General features: G+C 42.3%; 1 pseudogene across 1 annotated transcript; it reads right to left on the reverse strand.

Moving 5' to 3' along the window:
* Positions 1-1004, reverse strand: LOC307106014 (glyceraldehyde-3-phosphate dehydrogenase-like; annotated as a pseudogene). The gene has a single exon. The product of its transcript is annotated as a glyceraldehyde-3-phosphate dehydrogenase-like (transcript).
* Between the last annotated feature and the right edge of the window lie 4237 nt (positions 1005-5241).

Here is a 5241-nt window from a genome sequence, read left to right on the forward strand (position 1 = left end):
TTACTCCTTAGAGGCCATGTGGACCATAAGGTCCACCACCCTGTTGCTGTAGCCAAATTCATTGTCACACCAGGAACGAGCTTGACAAAGTGGTCATTGAGGGCAACGCCAGCCCCAGCATCAAAGGTGGAGGAGTGGGTGTCACTGTTAAAGTCACAGGAGACAAAGTGGTCCTCAGTATAGCCCAGGATGCCCTCGAGGGGGCCCTCTGATGCCTGCTTCACTACCTTCTTGATGTCATCGTATTTGGCAGCTTTCTCTAGGCGGCAGGTCAGATCCACAACCGACACATTGGGGGTGGGACACGGAAGGCCATGCCAGTGAGCTTCCCATTGAGCTCAGGGATGAGCTTGCCCACAGCCTTGGCAGCGCCAGTAGAAGTAGGGATGATGTTCTGGGCAGCTCCTTGGCCATCACGCCACAGCTTCCCAGAAGGGCCATCCACGGTCTTCTGGGTGGTGGTGATGGCATGGACTGTGGTCATGAGTCCCTCCACGATGCCAAATGGATGACCTTGACCAGGGGGCCAAGCAGTTGGTGGTGCAGGAGGCATTGCTGACAACCTTGAGGGAGTTGTCATGGTTCACACCCATCACAAACATGGGGGCATCCGCAGAAGGAGCAGAGATGATGACCCTCTTGGCTCCGCCCTTCAAGTGAGCCCTGGCCTTCTCTGTGGTAGTGAAGACACTGGTGGACTCCACAACATACTCTGCACCAGTATCTACCCATTTGATGTTGGCAGGATCTCGCTCCTGGAAGATGGAGATGGACTTTCCATTGATGACAAGCTTCCTGTTCTCAGCCTTGACTGTGCCTTTGAACTTGCCCTGAGTAGAATTGCACTGGAACATGTAGACCATGTAGTTGAGGTCAATGAAGGGTTCATTGATGGCAACAGTATCCACTTTGCCGGAGTTAAAAGCAGCCCTGGTGACCAGGCACCCAATGCGGCCAAATCTGTTCACTCTGACCTTTGCCATTGTGTATCAGGGTTGTGGCTGCTGGCACTGCGCAGGAGAGGCTGTCTGACGAACAGGAGGAGCAGAGAGCCAAGTTAATGAATTTTTATTAAAATGTTTTTTACATACTGTTATATGGCTGGGCCACAAAAATATTCATTGTGAACCGCATGTGGCCCTCAGCCTGCGAGTTTGACATGCTTGTCCTAAAGCCTAGTCTAAGCAGCCTGCACATCTCTTCTATCTCCTCCTTATATTTATTTTCCCATTCCAAGAACCTGATGAAACAGCGTTTTCTTTTTCTTAATTCATATTGCCCCTGCATTCATTTTCTATAGCTGCTGTAACAAATGACCAGGAACTTGGTGGTTTAAAACAACATAAATTGATTTTTACAGTCCTGGAGGTCACAAGTCTGAAATCAGTTTCTCTGGGCTAAAGCCAAGGTGTTGGTGGGTCTGGTCCTTCTGGAGGCTCCAGAGGAGAATCCATTTTCTTGTTTTTCAAAGCTTCTGTTGACTGCCATCATTCTTTGGCTTGTCATCACTCCAATCTCTGTAGTCATACTGCTCTCTCCACTTCTGTCATTGAATCTGCCTCTGCTTTGTCTTATAAGGGCATTTTGGGCTCATATTGATAATCCAGGATGATCCTCCATAACTTTTAAAATCCTTAATCATACCTGCAAGCATCTGTAGAGTCCTTTTGGCATATGAGGCAATTCACAGGTTCCAGGGTTTAGGACTTGGATCCCTTTCATTATTTAGCCTATCACAGTCCCCTAACCACCATGGTTTGGGGTTGGGGTATTCCCTATGAATCTTTCCTTCTACTCCCAACCTAGGTTCTTATACTTAGGATTCCCCACTCTCTGCTCTAATTCTTTTTTTCTGAAAGTCTACACCTTAGATTATTTCTCTGGACAATGGGAAATGCTCTAAGTCATGCTTAGGTTTAGACTTCAGCCCACTCAATGGCTGACACTCATTACTCTTAGCAGAGTAAATGCTAAGGTGGCGAGAGAACAGGTCAGTATGAACTTCAGTTCTGTGCACAATGGTGACCTCAACTTTGTCAATTCTAGTTTCCTTTATGTGATGTTTATGGAAAGGAGCTGTAGACCCCACTGGTTGTTTGTTAGTTGGTCCATTATAATAAACACATTTCTGAAGAACAGTCTATACTTGGAAATCAGTACATTTTGAACCCATGTTAAGAAAAGACTCAATTGCCTCACTAAGCCACAAGCCCGTCCTGTTTTTGTGCCACTGGGTCCCCGTCACTTGAAATAAAATTGTTTTCTTGCTTTACCTGACAGGACCTGCCAGAATCCTAAAAGAAGCTGACATTAGTGTTTAATGGCTGTTCACTTTATTAATGTGGAAAGTGAACTAGACTTAATTAAATTGTTTTGGGTCAGAGTTTTCCCTTTAATGGAAATCAGGGTGGGGATCTTCTATTTCCCTCCATCCCATGGTATATATTAAATGCTGTGGAGTCTGAATTTATTTCCTAGCAACAGTCAAGAAAAATGGCTATTTCTGGGAAGCATTTCTCTTTTAATGTAAAGAAACCCAAGTGAATTAACATAAAAAATATGATAACCACTCACTGCCTTCCAGTTGAAGCTTAGATCCAGCCTAACATTGCTCAAACAGAGCTTTGAGAGTAAATTCTGTGGGTATGTGATGAGCAAAGGAGTGATTTAAAATGATCAAAATGCCTACCTGCAAATACCCTTCTCTTCACTGACTAAATCCCCACTCATTCACCATAAAGGAATATTTATGTTGAATTTTGTATTTCAGAAAAATGTTGCAGAAATTCCACTGTCCAGATTTTCAAATGTCTAGAATAATCCATTTCAAGTGAGTAAAGGCAAGGTCTAAGGTATCCAATATTATCACAAAGAAAGGTGTTTATAAAGTTCAGCAGAACAGCCACAGAATTTCCACAAGCTCTCCAACCACAGTCTCCTAAGATCCACAGTCTAACTTTATAGATGGTCTGAAGAAGTAAACTTCCTATGATTATAATCCCAGTGAGTATCAGAAGCAGGCCAAAAATGTGTCAAAAATGCCTCTTATTTTTGACACCATTGCTTTTCTCATTTCCCACTTGCTTTATTTTACTCAATCCAAGTTCAAATACTCTATATCCTCCCCATAAACATTCATTCTCCCCTCATAGCACCCATCTTCCTCCTCCCACAAAGAATACTGAAGAGGATAAAGAAGGCTGGGCAGCAAGTGAAGGAGAACCTTCTATGGAAGAAGGTTTGTTAATTCATTTCCTTTTCATTCTCCTCCCTCTTCATCAAGACTCATCCCTACCTCCAAACCCCCTGCTTGTCCTCCAGTGTTCTCCCAACACTCCACTCTGCCCCTGACCCCTGAGACAATGATACAATCCCCTTCGTCATCCAAGTTTTAACCACACATGAGAAGCTATGGCTAAAACTGTTTTTGGATGAAAGGGTCAGTGGAAATGAGGGCTAGATATCTGAGTTCTGGGACTCAGACCGTATCCTTTTACTTCCCACTAAATTTTCTGTTTATTTGCAGCTCTACTAATCATCATTGCTAAAACCTGAGAGTAAGGTAATTACCTCCTCATTACTCCAGCAAGAAAATAACTTGACATCAATAACTTTTGCCTTTAAGGTTCCTTCTGGTAAGCATTTTATGTAAGAGATATAGTTACAGTCAGTCACGAAAGTTACAGAACTTTACACCAAACTCATCAGAATTTGTATTTTACTGTGCTATCACGAATCCAGCTGGTGTCATCCACTTACCTAACTACCAGTCAGAATATGGTCCAGTTTTAGGCTCTGGGTCTGCCACTAGTTTGGATATATGAAACAAATATAATAAACATGAAAAATCTGTTCAGCATCACTATTTATCAGGACAATAGAAATTAAAACCACAACAATATGGCACTACCCACTCACTGGTATGGCCAAAATTAAAGCGTGGCCAGATAGGGAGTAACTGCAACACTCATTCATTGCTAGTGTGAGTGCAAAATGGTAACACCACTTTAGAAAATAGTTTGGCAATTTATTGTAAATTTAGCGTACTCTTACCATATGACCTAGCAAACATCCCAAAATAAATGAAAATACAGATTTTCACAAAAACTTATAAGCAAATGTTCATAGCAGCATTATCTATAATAATAAAAGCATAATATGCTAATTAGACCAGATGTCCTTTTGGACGACCTTCCAGACGAAGCTGCGGTGGCGGGGGCCAAGGCAGAGGCAGCCACTGTGACGGAGGGGGCCGAGGCTGCTGCTGCGGTGGCAGGGGCCAAGTTCTTTGCTCAAATTTTGTGCATTGGGCCTCTAGTTCATAATAACTAAAAAATGAGAACATCCCAAATGGCCCTTAACTGCTGATACTCAAGTCCAAAAATCATGGTACTCCTATTTGTGGTAAGTAAGAAAATGATCCATTTAAGCGTTAGGTTTAATAGTTAGAATCTCAACTGAGTCTTTGGGGAAAAATTTATAGGGCAGAAGAGAAAAATGAACCCCCAGAGATAGGTCCTATGATTGAAAAAGAAGAAGAAGAAGAAGAAGAAGAAGAAGAAGAAGAAGAAGAAGAAGGAGGAGGAGGAGGAGGAGGAGGAGGAGGAGGAGGAGGAGGAGAAGGAAATTCAACTAAAAGCCTTGAATATCCAAAATCTGAGGGAAGACAATATGCTTTGAGGATATAAGGTAAAAAAAAAACTACAGTTTTTACAAGATCCTTAGGAGGAAAATATTCTGAAACATGGTAGGAGCTTCAGTTCAGGGATCTACTGAGGGTGAGACTTCAGCAGGAAAAAAAATGTAGTAAGTAAGGTAATATCATTTCTATAAAACAAGGTTTCACAAGCTCAAGCAATTCTACTTCAAGAGATAGGAGTAGCAGCCATTACGTCATAGGACTGAAGATATTTGCTCTGAAATCGGTGTGATAATGATGGTCCAAATAGATACCACACTAGGTATGGCACCTGGGCACCAGAAATACAAGACTTGAAGGGGAGATGCAAATATCTTGTGACTGGTGCTGTAACCACTGTAAATTTCTACACTTTCTAAGAAGGTAACAACATCTCCTACACCTCTCTCTGACGGAAAAGGTAGTATGCGCTGGGATTTTCCCTCAAATGTGACATTAACTTCTTAGGAGAAATTAATCTCTTTTTAGAAATTTCTCCCAATTGGGTTTAATTTTATAGTCATGAACTTTAGATAACTGACATAAGCTGACTGACATCTTGG

The sequence above is a fragment of the Cnephaeus nilssonii genome, assembly GCF_951640355.1.
Source record: "Cnephaeus nilssonii genome assembly, chromosome: 10".
Classification (NCBI taxonomy): Eukaryota; Metazoa; Chordata; class Mammalia; order Chiroptera; family Vespertilionidae; genus Cnephaeus; species Cnephaeus nilssonii.